Source organism: Podarcis bocagei (assembly GCF_964188305.1).
Source record: "Podarcis bocagei genome assembly, chromosome: 7".
Classification (NCBI taxonomy): domain Eukaryota; kingdom Metazoa; phylum Chordata; class Lepidosauria; order Squamata; family Lacertidae; genus Podarcis; species Podarcis bocagei.
This window is the reverse complement of record NC_138132.1, coordinates 60,656,225-60,675,921: the sequence shown is the minus strand read 5'-3', so window position 1 is coordinate 60,675,921 and position 19,697 is coordinate 60,656,225. Positions and strand designations below refer to the sequence as shown.

Here is a 19,697-nt window from a genome sequence, read left to right as displayed (position 1 = left end):
AATATGGCACGATCCCTTATTACCGTATTTTTCACTCTATAGGATGCACTTTTCCCCTCCAAAAATTAAGGGGAAATGTGTGTGTGTCCTATGGAGTGAATGCAGGCTCCTTGGCTTCAGCGATAGCACCGTGAAGCCTCCGAAGCGCTGAGGGAGTGTTCCCTCCGCACTCTGGAGGCTTCGCGTTGCTTTCACTGAAACCTGGAGAGCAAGACTCTCCTGGCTTCAGCAGAGAGGGAGAGCTGTGCAGCGCCCCTTCAGCCAAGTGGGAGGAGAAATGGAAGGAGCTCCATTTCTCCTGCCGCTTCGCTGAAGGGGCACTGAGCAAAGAGGGGGAGATTTTTTTTCCTCGTTCTCCCCCTCTAAAACAAGGTGCGTCCCATGGTCAGGTGCGTCCTGTAGAGTGAAAAATACGGTATATGGGGTGGGGGCCCCAATTGCCTACAAACCATCTTGGAGACTAGGCGGAGGAGGCCATCTTTGTTGTTCTACCACCCTCAGAAGATAGGAAGATAGAGACATCACAGGAGAGGGCCTTCTCTGTGGCAGCCCCTAAGTTTTGTAACTCCGCCCTCACAGAGGTCCATCTGACACCTTCATTATACATTATGAATGCTGAAGACACCATGGCCTTTGACACCTGAGATGTATATTTTTAGGATCCACCTTATTCATATCATACCCTCCAACATTTCTCCGATAAAAATAGGGACGTCCCATTCCATAAATGATAATTTTACTATTTATACCCCACACAGCTTACTGGGTTGCCCCTATACAGGGATTGCCTTCAGACAGCTTGGGAGTCGAATGACGCCATATCCTCCAGCATTTCTCCAATGAAAATAGGGACGTCCTAAGGAAAAGCAGGATATGATTTTATCAAATCAGAAACTGGGATGGTTTCTCTAAATCAAAGATGTCCCTTGAAAATAGGGACACTTGGAGGGTCTGTTATATGATTGTATAGTGTTTTGTCCTGTTTTTAATGTTGTGTTTTAATTGTTGCAACCTGACCCTGGGACCTTGGGGTAAAGTGTGGGCAAATAATAACCACATTAATAATGATATTATTAGTAATAAAATGTTAATCATAACATACCCATGCTGTCCTCATGGCACACCAGGATTTTGTATGATGTGGTTAAATTACAAATGTCTGCTCCATGCAAAGTCCACTATGCTTGTTTGTATGAGGGGGCCACAAGACATCCTTTGCATACAGAAGGTTTCAGGTCCAGTCCATAGCATAGGCAGAGAAGGAATCTGGTCTAAAGCCCTGGAAGGCTTCTGCTAGATAATGTTGCTGGATGGACCAATGATATGACTCAGAATAAGACAGCTGAGCATGACTGCCTTGCCTACATGCATGCACACACATCGTTTTATTTGTATGTTGCCTTCCCATAATTCAAACCATGCTCAAGGAGGTTTACAACACACACACACACACACACACAAAGACAATTACAAATATAACAAAAGTATATCTGGAGAAAATGGGTAAAACAAACATCATTAGATGTGTTGCTGGATGTTTAATGGTTATTACGTTTGTTAAAAAAACAATGAAAAATTGTGTATGTGTATATATATTTCTTTGACAGAAACTTCCTTTCTACCTGATTTTGGAACTGGGAAAGAACGTCCATAGCGCAATACTGTTGTTGAATGCAAGAATTCCTCCAACCCCTCTCTTTCACTATCAGAATAAAATAACTACAAGCCAGCTCTTCAGCTGGGGTTAAATGCCACGTGCTATTATGCACATTGACATCTGCACACTACCCAACAACATGCTTTAAAAATGGGGAAGGAGATGATTTGATGTGTTGACAATCTTGCCGTTAGCCCCTAATAGCAAATCATATTTTTAAAATTTGCTTTTATTGCTTCCCATGTCACAAAAATAAAAAAGAATAGAAGGCAGTGTTTTTAATACAATCTGCATAGAATGAATTCTGTCATGCATGAAATATTTCTCATTTACGAAGATTCATAAGAAGGGTCCCCCCTCCCCTCCCCCCCGCTTGTCGGAAATAGGAGTGTTTTCATTGCAATACACATTACTGTCAGAAATTACGATTCTCTTCACTGAGTGCTTGCTTTTCTTATCATATTCCCTTGCAAATGGCCTACCTAGTTTATTATTTCCATGAAATATTCAAGCTTGCCAAAGCATGAAAGGAAATGTCAGTTTGGTTGCTAATGTTGTCAGATCCCAGAGAAATGGAGGAGGCAAGTTTGGGCAAACCACAGGGCCAACCCTCCTTCTCCCTTGGTAAGCAAAGTACCATATTTGGACTGCAACAGCTAGGATTGGCAGATGACATGTCATTGAATTATGATTCTAATTAGCAAGGTGATAATTAGGAGCAGAGGGCTTAGAGTCTTAGGGGAGTAACCTCTTTAGTGTTGCAAAGGGCAGACAAAATCCACGAAGCATTTGGGTTGCATTCTGTTATTAGGAGTTTATGTTTAGGAAGTTTGTCCTTAGCATGTCCCAGTAGTTGGGAAGGAATGGGGTGAAGAAAGAGGCAGAAAAATATATATGCTGGGAATATGATTGGATGTTGTGAATAAAGATCTCAAGGATTATATTTGAATCTATTCCTCATAAGCAAAGCAGGAAAAATAAAAATTGAGAAGGTGTAAATTTTTCTAATAATAATAATAATAAAATATTTATATCCTGCCCTCCCCGGCCAAAGCCGGACTCAGAGCGGCTAACAAGTAAAAATAGCACAGTGTACAATTAATTAAAATACATTCTAAAATCAATTCAGAATCAAATTAATGGCAACCATTGGGCTAGAGTTCTATGAGGATTACAGAAGGAGAGAGGGGGTCAGACTGTACCTTGGCCAAAGGCCTGGTGGAACAGCTCTGTCTTGCAGGCCCTGCGTAAAGATGTCAAGTCCATCAGGGCCCTAGTCTCTTGTGACAGAGCGTTCCACCAGATTGGAGCCACAGCCAAATAAGCCCTGGCTCTGGTTGAGGCCAGCTTGACCTCCCTGTGGCCTGGGATCTCCAAGATGTTTTTGTTTGAAGACCATAAGGTCCTCCGTGGGACATACCAGGAGAGGCGGTCCCGTAGGTACGAGGGTCCTAGGCCGTATAGGGTTTTAAAGGTTAAAACCAGCACCTTAAACCTGATCCTGTACTCCACCGGGAGCCAGTGCAGCTGAAGTGTGGAAGGTCATCCTGACAACACCCATATCTACACCCACAAGCAGCATCCAAAAATAGGGACGTGTGTGTTAGAGAGTATGTGTACACACACACACAATTTTAGCAACCAGGACTATCTGTGTTTACTAGGCATGATGGCTATGCTTTACTTCCGCAGCTGGAGGAAATAACACTTCTACTTACCAGTTTCTGGAAAACACAGGAGGGGAGAGTGTTCTTGTTCTCGGGTCCTGATTGCTGGTTTCCCCCATGCATCTGGTTGGCCACTGTGAGAACAAGATGCTAGACTACATGGGTTATTGGCCTGATCCAGCAGGCTCTTCTTATGTTCTAATGTTCAAAGGGAACATCCAGTGGAGCTGATTAGCAGGAGATGCAGGGCAGATCAGAGAAAATACTTCTTCATATAGTGCAGGAACAGGAAATCTTTGGTCCTCCACAAGTTGCTGAACCACAGCTAGAAGCATGGCCAATGGCTGGGGATGATTGGAGTTGTACAGCAACAACTGAAGTAACAAAAGTTCCCTGCATCTGACATGGTGCAATATGAACTTCTGGAATAGGTTTCCAGAATCACGACATCACAAGGTGTTGCGATTTCCCACCAGCTTAGTTGGTATTTCAAATGGAATTTGCCAAATGTATGAAGGACAAAGCTATCAGTGGCTACTGGTCCTGATGATTCTATGCAATTACTAGTAGGCAGGGTGCCTCTGAATACTGGGAAAGAGCAGGATATAGTTATTTTGTGTCATGACTCACCTGGGCAAGTCCTCGTTGTTGTAATATGCAATTACTGACTCAACCTTGCATGCATGAAAGGGTTAACTTGAGCCCTGAGCTCAAGTTACCAGAGTGGGTGTGGCTTGGCAGGCTCACAGCAGTCTCTGTTCCCCCAATCCATTCCCCCACTTCTGAGACTTTTACTCTTTGCGCTTCCTGAAACAAGCCCTGAAAGTGAACTGAATCCCTCTAAAATGAGATTTTAAAGCCTGCATCTTTGCTAAACCAAAGGTTGCGTGATCCTTTTGCAAGGAAACCAGGCACTTCTTTTTTTTCAATCATTTGGAAGCTTTTTCATCTTCGTTTTACTGCCAGCAGATGAAGACTTGTTTGTTGTAACGTCTAGAAACTCTGTGAGTAAAGCAATCACTTATTTGCAAAGCTAAATGTCTGTGATTTATTCTAGTCTAAGTATTTTATGTGGGGAATGTTTGTTTCGAGGTGGATGAGGGCAGATACAAATCTAACCAAGTCTAAATGTGTTCGGTAGCAATCACCATTGTGCTTAGCTGTGCTATGAAAGTGTAAGAATCTCTCTTCCAAACCTCTCTCTCCAATCACTTGTCAGAGGAAGCTCTGGCCTTACAGCAAGATCCATCTGGGGGCATGGAGCCAGGATCCTGCAAACAGACGAAGAAGAAGAAGAAGAAGAAGAAGAAGAAGAAGAAGAAGAAGAAGAAGAAGAAGAAGAAGAAGAGTAGTAGTAGTAGTAGTAGTAGTAGTAGTAGTTTGGATTTGATATCCTGCTTTATCACTACCCTAAGAAGTCTCAAACTGGCTAACATTCTCCTTTTCCCTTCCTCCCCCACAACAAACATCTGTGAGGCAAGTGGGGCTGAGAGACTTCAAAGAAGTGTGACTGGCCCAAGGTCACCCAGCAGCTGCATGTGGAGGAGCGGGGAAGCGAACCCGGTTCACCAGATTATAAGTCCACTGCTCTTAACCACTACACCACACTGGCTCTTTGAGGAGAGAGTGTCTGAGGAGTTAGTGTCTATACCCAGGGTCAGTTCAGCCTTTGACATCGAGGGCAATGGTTCCCAAGTCTGAGGGAAAGGCAGTGCTTTAAAAATCAAGTGGAAAATCTTGGCCTCATCCTGGCTTCTCACCCCCAGATGGAGCTTCTTCCAGGACTTGGTGAAAGGCTGGGTCCTCTGCTGAGGACTCTTCTAGCAGAGACCTGACACAAGGAATCCAGAAGCTGCCCAAGGGTGTGAGGTGCTCAGACAAGCCCTGACTGTGTGCCAGGGATTGCAAACAGAAGGGGAAGAGCAATTACCTTGATGCTTTATTGTTAGATCACCCGCCCTCCTCAGTTTACCCCCGGATTATCCTTGTGTTCCTGCAGCTGATTGTCAACCAGTCAGTTCCTGCTTCTGTAAGAGATTTGCAAGTAGGCCCCTTGACAACACAACTCCTTATCTTGGTACAGGGCATGCATGTGTTTCTGGGTCAGGAAGATAAAACATTTTTATCAAAACAGCATTCATTTAAGGATGCAATGTGGGCATCTGCTCCCAGCCTCCTCTAAACCAATTTGGTATTTTGTTGAAAAACTGTCATAAAGATCCAAAAAATGTGATTATAAATATCTTGGCAGGAAGGAGACCCACATATCTTTAGGAACTGCTACACTTGCTGGGGCTGGATAAGGCATCTGCTTCCAACAGCTTAATTTTGTTATTATCAATAATGTATGCAAAAAAAAAAAGACATACCTAATTAACATCTCCAGTTAGCAACACAGCAAGAGTGTTGGTCCGTGTGCAATGACGTCCTTATAGTTTTCCCCAAGTGCAGGGACAAGAGTCTTGCATATTTCAAGGGGAACCAGGACTCGTTTTTAAACTTAGGGAGCGGGCTTTAATGGAAAGAAATATGTGCCAATTAGAGCATAGCTGCCTGGCTCATTGGGCAGATGGTTTCAAAGCATCCAGTCCCTGAAGTAGTCAGATAACACCTACTTCAGCCTAGGTTTGTCTCCCACCAGGTTTGATGGTTGATCAGGCAGATGGCAGGATCAGTGCTCCTTCGTCTCACAGCAGATCATCGTCTTTTTGTTCCCATGCATATTGTGGTATCTTGAGGTGGTGTGCTCTCCTCAGCTGGAGGTATTTGAGCAAAGGCTGGCTGGCCACCTGCAAAAAGTATTAAGAACCTAATATAAGAAGAACATGATGAGCCAGTGGCCTATCTGGTCCAACATCCCGTTCTCACAGTGGCCAACCAGATGCCTGTGAGAAACATTCAAACAGGTCCTGAGTTCATCAGCACTCTCCCCACTTCTAATTCCCATAAACTGTGGGAATTCAGAAGCATTCATGCCTCCAACTGTGGAGGCAGAGCATAGCCTGTTAGGTTTCTGTTATGCCACTGTGCAGTGCTTGGAGTCACAAGACTCTGTTTACATTCCAGATTGTTGGGAGTCACACGGGAGACGGGAGACGGGTGTTGATGTTACTGGTTTCCTGTTTTCTTTGTTCCAGTTGCTCTCTGCCTTTCACAGAGAGAGGATGTATATTCTTTTCTGTCTGCATAGTTAGAAATAAATCATAGCGATGTAGCACACATTTCTCGTCCTTCTGCTGCTGTTTGTATACTCTGCATAATGGGCACGTGCCTGGAGCCTCATCAAAGGCTTAGGTCATTAATCACCGTTGGAGGAGATTCCGAAGACTCGACCGGAAGAGTAGCTCGGTCGAGCGGAGATTCCGACATAGCCATCATGGCTCATAGCCATCAATAGTCTTTCCCTCCATGAATTTGTCTAACCCTCTTTTAAAACCAACCATGTCAGGGGCTATCCTGCCTCCTGGAGGGATGAGTTCCATAGCTGAACTATGTGCCGGGGGATGAGTACCTCCTTTTCTCTGCCCAGAATCTTCCAACATTCAGTTTCATTGGATGTCCATGAGTTCCAGTGTTGGGGGAGGGACTTTCCTCTATCCACTTTCTCCATACCATACCATACCATACATAATTATACACACTTTGAACATCGTCTCTTACTTAGTTTTGCTTTAAACTAAAAAAGTTGTGACTTTTCCTCAAAGTGAAGATACTCCATCTCCTGGATCATTTTGGTTTCCCTTTTCTGAACCTTCTTCCACCTCCGCAATATCCTTTTTAAGGTGAGGCAACCGACTGTACTTTGTGGTTTGCAAGATTCCTGCATTGAGTAGGAGACTAGACTAAATGTCCTCCCTGGGCACTTCCAACTCTAAAATTCTGGGATGGTGCTGGTACCCACATCCCTTCCTGCTCCCTTTCCAGGGAGATCTCCAGATCTCTTGGTCATTGCAAAGAATGCATGACAAATAGATCTGTTGTATCTATGCCAGGTTATCATCACCCCATCCCCCAAATTCATGCACCCATAAACATCTTTCTTCTTTATAGCACTTACAGTAAGTTCCTTTTTATTTCCACTTTGTGGACAGACTAAAAAGTGAATTTAAGATTCAATTTCTATTACTTCTTTTGGAAGTTCTACTTGTTTTTAAAATAAAAACACCCCTATTACACAGATGTCAGCTCCTGTGATTTTGTACTAGAATCTGGAACATTGCATTTTCTCTCCGTCGGTCTCCCTAACACACTTCCAGTGACAAAATGGTCTTGTCACTGATTGGATTTACCCAAGGAGAAGATCGTTCCACAAGATAATACCTTCCATAACCTGATGGGCTGCTCATTAGGGATTCCCAACACGTTAGCAGGCACTGCCACCTTTGGATCAGAAATGAAATTTGATTCTAGCTTCAGATAATTACTTCTACCCTTGCCAGAAATTCATAGATCAAAGATCAGCAGCCAGACCATAGCAGAACCCCACCCCACCCTCATTCTTTAATTCTCCTCTGCATTTCATGCTTCCTGGCTGGCTCACGACTTTCAGAGTGCATGATTTATCTTATGCCTCCTTCAGTTTTTGTTCTGTTTATTTATGTATCCTACCTGTACTAACCTGCTTGACTAAATCTGTGAATCGTTGTCATTGCTTTCTTTTGGGATTCCTGTGAAAGCTTCCCTGCCATCCCCGAAATGAATGGCACACTGGTGCTCAATGGTGGGCATCCTTTCTACGAGTTTTTTTAAATTATTATTTTCTTGCTCTAGTGTTTCACCATTCTTCCAAGCTTCGGTTTATGCTCACAACAGCCCAGACAAGTAGGTTAGTCTAAGGTAAAACTATGTTGAGCTAACAGCGACTGGCCCAAAGCCAACCACTGAAATTCAGAGCTGAGCAGAAACCCGAACCTGGAATTGTAGGACATATCCTGGTATCAATGTCAAGTGCACAGTAGTTACCTGGGTCTCCTCTTTTTGAAGATGGGGACAACAGTTGCCTGCCTCCAGTCTGCTGGGACCTGATCTGTTCTCCAAGAATTCCCAAAGATCACAGACAAAGGCTCTGAGATTACATCCACAAGCTCCTTTAGCGCCCTTGGATGCAGCTCATCAGGCCCTGGAGATTTGAATTCATTTAAAGTAGCTAGGTGTTCCCTTACTACCTCTTTTCCTAACTTGGGCTGCAGCTCCCTTCTTACACCATTTATTCCAATATCACCAGGTTGGATATCCCTTTCCTTTTTAGTGAAGACGGAGGAAAAGTCAGGGTTGAGCAGTTCCATCTTCTCTCTGTCACCCAATAGCATTTCTCCATCTTCTCCACGCAAGGGACCTAGTACTTGCTTGCTCTCCAGCTTGCTTCGAACATAGCTGAAGAAAACTTTTAATAATATTTTTGACCTCCTTTGCAAGCCTGCGTTCATTCTGAGCTTAGGCCCACCTGACATTTTCCCTTCAACTGTTGACTACTCATATATACCCTTCCTTCGTAATTTCTCCTTTCTTCCATGTCTTATACATGACTTCATCAAGCCACAAAGCCCCTCCAGAAGGACTTTTGAATAGCAGGAGGCCTGGACTCCTTGGATTGGAATTTAATAAAAGAAATAAAGAAGAACCAATCAGTCTCCAATGTGTCTTTGGTAGTTTCACCATTCTAGATTTTTGCTTAAGCCTGTCGGCCAATGCCAGGTTCCACACTCTGTCGTACCGTTTACACATTACATCCCTCTGCAGCCTTCCAGTCAAGTGCTATTCCCATGCTTGTGACAGTCAGAAGGTGTCAGACAAGTGTCTTGCATGGAAGATCTTTATTTCGCCCTTTGGAATCAGAAAGGAAGGTAAGCCCAGCCTCTACCCTGTTGCAAAAATCTCAGATATAATTGAAAACACAGTGAGTCAAACCCCCTGAACTTTGGGGCATTCCTACCAAAGATGTATCAGGGTTCAGATAGTCAATTCTGAGCAATGCACCACCTCCTGAAAGAGGAGACCCAGCAAAGAGGAAATTCTAGTCGATTATCACCTGCCACGATGAACCATCAGCTTCTCCCCACGTCTTCCGGTTGCTATAGAAACATGACTCATGCTTGTTTGTGTTTCTCCGGTAATGATCCCCTACATTCTGGCTGTGCTCACACATTCGTTACCTGTGTTAATACTCCCTGTTGTGGTTTATGTAGTAGCAGGAGGGTTGGGAACTGCTCCCCCTCTCCCATATCTCTAATAGGGTCTAGCTTAGAGCTTCTGCCAAGCATCCGAGGGCTTGCTGTTTGACATTACTTTATAAAATGACGAGACAAGAATGGGGAAACCCAACGCAGTGTTGATTAAACGCATGCCAGTGGAAGCAATGTTCAAGCAGTACCTGAAATGCCTGGTTGCTAGCAGAGTGGCTTTGGCTCCCTGCTGTTTCCAAGTGAAGGCTGAAGGTCTTAGGATTTTTGGAGAGTGCTACCACATGGGACGCGGGTGGCGCTGTGGTCTAAACTACAGAGCCTGGGGCTTGCCGATCGTACTGGCCACATGACCCGGAAGCTGTACGCCGGCTCCCTCGGCCAGTAAAGCAAGATGAGCGCCACAACCCCAGAATTATCCGCGACTGGAGCTAATGGTCAGGGGTCCCTTTACCTTTTACCACATAATACCTGTGCTGCATTTGTAAGAACTTAAGTCTTCTAGTGTGGAAGCATCTATACTTCAGAATTCCCTGCCTGTTGATGTCAGGGAGGCGCTTTCATTGTATTGCACGTTTTAATCTGTTTTTAGTTTATTGTTGTTTTAACTTTCTGGAAGTCTTAAATTATTGTTATGAATTCTTCTTGGTAATTTTAATGTTTATTGCATTATCTTTATTGTAAATTGCTGTGAGGCTTTTTTTTTACAATCAAGCAGTATATAAATTCTAGGAAATAAACAAATAAGTCTGAATTGGAGGCAGGGAACCTGTTTGTATCCCTGGGCCAGATCCTTATCAGGACTGGTCTTGTGGGCCATATCTGACAGGTAGACAGAGCTGTCAGCCTGCTACTCACTTGATGTCATAGGGAGGTCAGGTGCAAGGTACTCCTAAAACAAATGTTTTCCCCTTTCATTGAAGGTCCTGCAAAGTCCTACTAAAATGTAGGTGAGGAGCATTTGTTTAGCCGGTGTTTTCATGGAATACTGCCAGACTGTTTTAACCCCCGCTTACAAGCTGATCAGTAGGGTTAAATTCTGCTGCTTTGGCTGTGCACCCCTGTTCCCTACTGAAAACAGGCACACACAGCCAAGGTAGGATTTAACCCTGCCCTTCTAAAGAAAGGAACTGGACAGAATGGTCTGTCTTAAGAATTAAACATAAGAACATAATGAGATGAGGCAGCCAAAACTCCAAATATTCTAGTGTTCCAAGTGCAGTCGCACCACAGAGTTGTATAACTGCATTATGATATCAATAGCTTTATTTTCAATTCCGTTCCTAATGATCCCTAGCATGGAATGGAATTTGCCTTTTTTTCACAGCTGCCACACACTGGGTCAACATCTTCATCAAGCTGTCTGCTACAACCCCAAATATTTCTTTGAGAGTCGCTTGCACGCTCAGGATCTGATGGGGTGCATGCTTGTTAGGAAAGTGGAAAAATAAAATCCATATGGGGGTGGTTCTCCCCATCACGTCCGATGACTAATCCATGTACCCTCCCGTATCCCAGTGTGATGCAGCCTGCTTATTACAGCTGAACAGCAATCTTACTGATTGCCAGGTTGTTCCAGAGGTGGTGGCCCATCTTGCATTTACAGACTGTCTTCTAGCAAAGGGCAATAATTTGGGGTTGAGCCTAAGCTGTAAGTTATAATTTGTTTCAAAGGAAGCTTTTCATCTAATAACCTCCATGCTTATACTCCAGCCCTTTCTCTCTCTTTTTATTACCCTCCTTGCTGTCTGGTGTTCTAAATTCAAACTGAAAGTATGTAGCATCTACCTATTATATTATTAGCATCAACAACAATAACTATAATGATACTTGACTGCCTTGTACACTCAGAAGATCGCTGCAGTCTGTGAAAGAGCTTGTTCTGCACATTCCACAGATTTCAGAAGCCCACTCCCTAACAACTTGGAGCAGGACTTTTAGTGTGGCTGGCCCGTTCTGTGGAATAGCATCCCTGTCAAGAAATGACAAACACCCACTAGCTGCACTTTCCAGAAACATTTGGAGGACGTTTTTCTTCTGACAGGCTTTGCCAGACCCTCCAAGTTTCCCTATTTTCCAGGGACGACCCTGATTTAGAGAAGCCACCCTGGTTTCGGATTTGATCCCAGAATGCCCTGCTTTTCCTTCCCTATTTTCACTGGAGAAATGTTGGAGGGTATGGAGTTATCTGACCCCAGAGCCATCTGAAGGCAATCCTGTATAGGGAAGTTTCTTTTAAATGCTTTATTATGTTTTTATATATGTTGGTAGCTGCCCAGAGTGGCTGAGGCAACCCAGTAAGATGTGTGGAGTATAAATAGTAAGATTATCATTATGGAATCGAATGTCCCTGTTTTCATCAGACAAATGTTGGAGGGTATGCTTTTCCATGTGTCCAATCATTTGATACCACCCAGTTGCAAATGTTTTCTAAGCAGTTTACAAGTACAATAAAAATAAAAATCGAACCATAGAAAATAAAAATAAAATCTAAAATCAGCAACAGGGTGAAAGCAGAATAAATCCATAGCATCATTACAACAGGTCTAGCAAGTACTAAAATATTTATGAATGGAAAAGCCAGGTGATCTTCTCTGGGGAGAGTGTTCCATTACTGCAGGGCCAACACTGAAAAGGCCTTCTCTGTTCTAGCCACATAGTGGTTTTCATTTTGACAGAGGTAACTGAATAAGGGCCTCAGATGACAATATTAGGGCCTGGGTAAGTATATGTGGAATTACAGAACCTACATATGGGAATAACAACAGCAAACAGTGAGGTGGAATATGAAAGCTCTTAGCTTGCCACTCTTGGACCATGTTCCAGATAAGCATTTGGGCCAAGGACTTTAGAAAGAGATGGAAAGAGATGGCCTTTTGACCTGAGTCTAGCTTGGGTTAATGACTTGCATACAAAATGACCCTTACCATCACCGATATCATTCCCCTGACTTTTGAGGTAATGGATACATTAATGATTTAGTGTTATGACTAATTAACTGCTTTAGTGACTTGGGAGAAATATGCCTGCATAGTTGCTGCCTTTGGGTTGTAGACATATTTCTCTCCATACACATTTCCGTAGGTATACTGTTTCTGTGAAGAACCTAGATTTAGAGGCATGAAAATAGTCGATGTTGAGGGTAAACATTTACATGCAATGTCTAAAGAAGGCATTCCCAAACCTTACCCTCCAGCTGTTTTGGGACTACAACTCCCATCATCCCTAGCTAACAGGACCAGTGGTCAGGGATGATGGGAATTGTAGTCCCAAAACAGCTGGAGGGCTGAGTTTGGGGATGCCTGGTCTAAAGAGTCCCTGACAGGTGGCCATCCAACCACTGCTTGAAAACCTCCAAGGAAGAAGAGTTCACCTTCTGAGGGAGTCCATTCCACTGTTAAACTGTTCTTACCACCAGAAAGTTCTTATTGGTTTTTTTTGTCAGAATCTCCTGTTTTTGCAATTAGAATTCATTGGTTTGTGTCCTGGCCTCCGGAGCAGCAGAAAACAAGCTTGCTGCAGCTTCCATGTGACGGCCCTTCAGATATTTGATATGATAGTCATCACCTCTCAGTCTTCTCTTCTCAAGGCTGAATATACCCAACTCCCTCAACTTTCCCTCATAAGGCTTGATTTCCAGACCCTTTATCATCTTGGTCACCCTCCTCTGCACATATCAATACCCTTATTAAACTCTGGTGCCCAGAACTGGATGCAATACTCCAGGACCAAATTAATTCTAGTCTGTACGCCCTTCCAGAAGGTTTTGACAACTGGGCACCTTCATAGTAGGTGGGTTGTGTTTGTGGCTCTTTACAACTCCAGCAGTCATCTGGGGGTGTAATGATCATGACAATGCCCAGTAGGCCCAGAGGAGTATTTTCTGTTAGATGAACCTCAGTCTACTGTCATATGCCTCTTTGACTTCCTGGCTACAAGTGCTTCCTTTTTGCTCTGGCTGCTGTTACTGATACCTACTCCTTTATTTTTTAAATGTTTCCTTTCTTTTTTAAAAAGTGGAGATGTGGAGGATTTGATTTGGTGCATTCTGCAAGCAAAACATGAGCTCTAGGACTGAACTATGGCTGTTCCCTAACTGGACAGTCTCCCTAAGGAAGCTTTGTGAGATCCTCTGGGACAAATAACCTGCTGTTGATAATTCCTAGTCAATAACTGGATTTATGGTTTGAGAGATACACACACTGTATTTATTTGCCTCCCTGATGAAAAGGGTTATCATTTCATGTGTTTATCTGAGCAGAGAGCAATATGCTTTCCCCAATATCGTATCAGGTTTGCAATTTGCTATATATAATGCACGCGCGACAACTGTGTTAAAACAAATTCTGATGATTTTGCAAAATTGATGGTTTCCGTTGAGTTTAAGGAGCTGCTTTATCTCCCTTACTATCAGAGCTGTCTGTGCTTTATTTTCTTCTATGCTGCTTTCTGCAAGTTGAATGATGGTTTTAAGGGGTGGGGGGAAAGGACTGTGTTCGCAATTCTTCCCGAGGATGCTCGAAGGTGCAGCAGAGATCAGGGTTTTGTTCTGTGCAAACTCTAAATTAATTAGCTAAATACAAACTACCATCCAGAGAAGATTTGGAAATGGCAGACATTTAAGAAGCAATTGCTCCCCTGAGAATCCCAGCCTCTTGTTACTGCGAAGTCAAAGGAAGGTCTGCAGAAATGAAAACAGTGCCAGACTCTCTAGAGATATGACTGTAGAGATATTTAAAATTTGATGGTATTCTTCAGTCCCATGACACGTGGCCTGTTGTTAGCATGCCACAGCAATAACTGCCAGGATAGGCTCACTATTCTCCAGCGGCCTTGTAAGCATTTGGAAATGCAGAATAGTTTTGCTTCTCTTAATCCACTGCAGCTTCTGGGCCCAACCATAACAGCCTATTTACAATGCTTAGGTTGAGTGTCATTGCTTAAGCAGCCCAAACAGTGCCTTCCATGCACAAGAGGGTGGTATTGTGAGGCATGGCAAAACACCAAAGTTTGCAGGAGTACCAAAAAGAATCTTGAGAACCACTAGGCACCTTACACTTATTTTGTATTTTGCCTCCTTGTCTGATTTGCAATACAGGTGGATACACACACACACACACACACACGCACACACACACACACACACACACACGCAAAACTCTTGCAGAAGGAACAGCTGAGTGGCAATAAAAGAGATCTGTAGGCTCAGCTTGCAAAGTTCAAAATGAACATTCACAGTGTTGCGATTGCTCTGGGTATAAAAATTTGTCCCTGACCCCATGCGGAGTTCTTCCGAGTCCCTCTGGCAGGAATTTATATTAATCATCATGATGGCTCCCTTTCCCTGTGTTTCAATTATAAGAGGGTGGTCTGTAAAGTCCTCGGCTGTCTAAAGTTACACTTCCCAGTTGATAGAGAATAATTACTTTTTATCGTTGGAAATGTTTCAGCTGATTGCAGCAGTCAATGTTCTTTTTCTTTGCCGGTGGGTTTTTAAGCCAAAGGGGGGCACAGGAGGTCACCTGCTGAAATACAGCTTCACATGCCAGTTTATTTTCGGCCTCCCAGTGGGTAGCAAAGGAGGAGAAGAAGCCATTCAAATGTTGCTTTTGGTGCTGCCATTTACGGTGATCACTTGGGGTGCCGGTGAATACTGACGGAAATGGAAGCAGAAATTGCCAATGTGCACTTATTCATCCCATGTCCAGAATGCAAATCAGCCTAGTGAATACAAACAATGTGTAATTGACAACATATCCCCTCTCCCTATTTGCATTGTGCTTTCATTGAATTGAAATGAATGGGATGGGAAAACATATGTGACAAGGTAACTTACATAGTTAATTATGTAAGTTATGCAATTTAGTCACAGAGGAATAATGTAGGTTTTGATGGAAGACAAACTGCATCAGAATGGAAACAGCGCTGCATACAATGAATGCTTTATGAAATTACATCCCTAGTGATCGCACAGTATATTGAGTGTCTTACTTAGTTAGGGGGTGCTGATGGGTGGGGTAATAGTAGCAATTTCCCCAGTGGTTCCCCTGAGCCTCTGCACCTGCCATTCCTAATCTCCTGAACCAGCACCCAGGTGTTGGTGATGCTTATTTGTTGTTGGTCTAGGTTGTCTGGCTACCTCACCTAATTGCCTTCCCTTAACATGTCAAAGACATTAGGAAACAAGACAGAGAGACAGCCAGTCCAGGCTACAAACACCATCAGGCATCTTGTGTGCCTATGCATGGATGCACTCTTGTGATTCATGCCAGTGCTACTTCAGCCACCAGGCGGAGTGGTGAACAAGGACTGAGCTGTATTTGCCATGCGTTCTTCCCTACACCCCTAAGTTAGCCTGGTGCAATGGAGGACACTGCCCCATCACCCATGTTAACTAGTAACCCAATTGGCTTCTGTGTATCAAATGGAGACCACCGCCTTTTCCTTTGTCACAGGTCTTCCACCCCCACTGTCTGTTTGCTTGATCCTGTGGTGCAGGTAGGTCATTTTAGACTCTGGACTTTATGGCTTAACCAAAGAGGGGAAGAGGTTCTCTGGATGGTAATGTGTATTACTTGCCTTACTTTAAAATGTGGTAAGCACTGCTTCATTTGGGGACCTTCCTGCTCATACTGCTGAGTTGGGCCCTGGGCTTCTGTCCTAAAGACCTGTCCTGGTGGCATTATTGGCAAGGCCATGGGTTCAAGGTAGCAGTTCAGTATACAGCAGCATTTACTGTGATTTTACAACCTCCCATTTTAAACTGTGCCCAGTTATAGGCACCACATATTAAGAAGGCTGTTGATAAACTAGAGTCTGTCCAGGGGAGGGTGGGATGGACCCATTCAAGTTCTCAGAGGGGACAGAAATAAGTCCATCCAATTTCCAGGTGGGTATTTAATGGAAAACCTATGAAAATCCGCCAGGAAACACACATTTAAAAGACAATTGAAAATGCTTACATTGTCTCTGTTCCCCTTCCAGTCAGCCATAGTGGCTAGCATATGGGGCTTCTTGCCATCCCATGGAACAAGTCTCCTTGGAGCAAGGAGACCTGATGGCATTCCATAGCTCCTGGGGGAATTGTACATAATAAAACCATGGCGGCTCCATTGTAAACAGCACTGATCTATATGTATCAATAGGTGCAGTGAAAAGAAGCCCTGCACACTAGCTGCTCAGGCTGTGAGTAGCTGGATACACTCTTCCTGAAGTTCTGAAGGGAATTTTTGAAGAAGGGAAATAAAGGCAACATGTAACCCTCAATCCCTCTCATAATGGAATTTGTGAGGTTGCAAATTCTGGAGTGGGGGAAGTTAGAATCCAGCTGCCAGTAAGATTTAATTTCCTACTGCTGCCATACTGCAAAGAACACCCGTCTGTGCTTGGATGGTGTCTCATTTTAGGGTGGCAAAGAGGTGCATCTCCCAGACAGATTGCATCCAGATGCCAGACCCTCTTTGCCAGAACTAGCACACTTTGCAGATCAGTGTCCTCCTCCTGCTGCTGCTGAATTTTGCATTATTTTGTCTACAGCTGCCCCTCTGTTGTCCTTCGATCAAATTTTGCCACCTGCTGCTACTAACAACTAGATTTGCATGACACAAAGGCCGGGTCTCCAGCTGAGTGGCAATTGTTAACAAGGGATATTTAACCGAACTCCTTTGATAATAGACTCCACCTCCCTTTCAAAGATTATTGTAGTAATCTACTTTTCTCTCTTAGATGATAAACTTTTATTATAAGCAGTGTTCGACAAAACTTGAAGGCAGTCTCTGGTGACTCAGTCTAACAGCAGCCATATGGAAGTATAATTTCAAAGTCCCACAGAACTCATTTAGTTTTATGCTGTGTTGGATTACATGTCAAAGTCATTGCTGTGCCATCTGCAAGATTTCTTACACTCTGAGTGGCTTTTCCTCTGGCTCCTACTATCAAGAGATGCATTCTTTACGTCGGGTTACCAAAATTAGAGTTCTTGTGGAAAAAATGTTCTACAACTTAATTTATCTCCTTGCCTTCAGTTCTGCAGACCGGATGTTAAATTTTACCATAACAAATGGCAGAAGAGAAGCCTTCCGCAACCTAGTGCCCTCCAGATGTTTTGGTCCACACTTCTCATCATACATTAAAGTGATGTGAGAACCAGCTCTGATATTTATGGTATACTGAAACCAGATGGAGGAGCCAACTTGGATTGCTATCAATGGCTACCAGGCTCCTTTGCTATGTTCTACCTCCACTATCAGAGGCATCACACCTGTTGCTGGGAATCACAGGTGAGTCAAATGCTCTTGTGCTCAGGTCCTGTTTGTGGGTTTCCCATATAGATATCTGGTTGACAACGGTGAGAACAGGATGCTGGACTAGATGGGCCATTAGCCTGACCCAAAAGGCTCTTCTTATGTTCTTATGGCAGTTATCCTGAGTATTTGGGAGGTACTTTCCAGCCTAGGGGCCACATTACCATCTGGGAAATCTGGGGGCCACATGCAAGTGGTCGGTGTGGCCAGGGGCAAAAGTAGGCAGCACAATTAATGTAAAATTTACCTTTGTACAGTAGGCTAGTTTCAACGCACTCACACACCCCTCTGTGTCCTCCAAGCAAGGAAGAAGCATGATCAGAGTTCAAGGAGACATTCCAGCCAGGAAAAAGCCCTCATAAAAGGTGCAAAGTGGAGCCAGTGATGGGTGTGGCCTGAATGAGTGTGAGTGGCCTGTTGAGAGTCCCATTGGCCAGTTAGAGAGGCTTAGCGGGCTGCAGGTGACCCTGAGGTCCCCCACCCAGCCTTATAGCCTTTCCCATGCCAACATGGAAAGCAACTACACTGCTGGTGGGAGCAGCTGCTGAAAGGGAAGTCTGTGGAATATGTTTGGTGTGAATGGTTGGTTGTGTAAATAGATTTGCACCTCTGAATTGCAGCTTAAACCTGGTTGCTTTATGATATGAAGGACTGTAGGAGAGAACTTACATTGCACTTGCACTTGTAGGATGAGGAAGCCCATAGAGGCATTCAGCTGCCCACTGTTGGAAGCAACATGCTAGACCAGATGGCTCTAGGGTAACCCAGACAGTCAGTTCTTATTGTCTTCTTCCCCTGTAGCAGGTCACCTTACAGCTCAGGTAGTCTTCTTTCATCAGAAGAGCAGAACTTTCTCCTTCTCCTTTCTCAACTGGATAGAACTAAAAATGACCAAGTGGAAAGAAGATTGTTGTGGTAGGGGAAAGATGCTGAATCAACAAGGGAAACAGACCATGGGGCTGTCTTGCATTTTAGGACTTTCATGTTGGTACTGTTTTATGCTAGATTTTTGAGATTTGTATTGCTTTATTATTTATTTGTATTTATGTTAGGGTTGTCATACGTCCCCAAAAAAGCTCAACAACAAGTTTCCCAAAGAAAGCACAACAACTTTTCCTGTCTGGATTTTTATTTCTTGAAATATGGCAGCCCTAATTTATGTATAAGCCTCTTGGAGGTTTACAAGAAATGTTAAAATGATCAAGAAACAAAGTTTAAAACAATCCAAAACATTTAAAAATGGTTAAAAAAATTTAAAAGCATGTCAGCATCTCTGTGTCTGATAGGCTTGCTGAAACAAAAATGTTTTAAGCAGGAGCCAGAAAGAGTACAGCAAAGGTCCATGCCTGATGTCAATTGCCAGGGAGTTCCAAAGTGTATTACATTTGTATTTGTATTGTTTTACTTTTCTAAGGTACCGAGCATTGAATAAATTCAAATCAATGGGATGAACAACATAAATAAAAACAAAGACTCCTTTTTCTCATTCTAACTAAACATGCACATGCCGCAAGTGGGATACAGAGAAGAACAATGGAACTGGAGGGAAGGAAACCAGTCAGACAAAGCATCACTATATTGAACTGCAGTGGGCAGACATCTATTCAGTCGTGACAGGGAATCTGCAAATTCGGCAAAGCTTGAGTCAAATGTGGGCTAAACAAGTGAGTTTCTAACTTGATTTTGACAGAGCTATAAATCAGTCTTACTGTAGTCTTTCTCTTGATTCTGCTTACCAAGCTTTTCATTTCATGGCCCTCATACATGCTGCACAATTGTCTCCTTTAGTAGTAACAAGGTCATGGACAGAGGTGGCCATTTCTTCTAATCATTGGTATTGTCATCTTTCTGAGGTTTTCCAAAGACCAAATGTTCATGGAGGTACATGATG

At 43.5% G+C, this 19,697-nt stretch overlaps 1 long non-coding RNA gene across 1 annotated transcript; it reads left to right on the top strand.

The window, feature by feature from the left end:
- The first annotated feature begins 4,143 nt into the window (after positions 1 to 4,143).
- LOC308590953 lies at positions 4,144 to 19,464 on the top strand. The gene is made up of 3 exons (XR_014009966.1): positions 4,144 to 4,328; positions 17,528 to 17,782; positions 19,221 to 19,464. It is a non-coding gene; the product is annotated as an uncharacterized lncRNA (long non-coding RNA).
- The last annotated feature ends 233 nt before the right edge of the window (positions 19,465 to 19,697 follow it).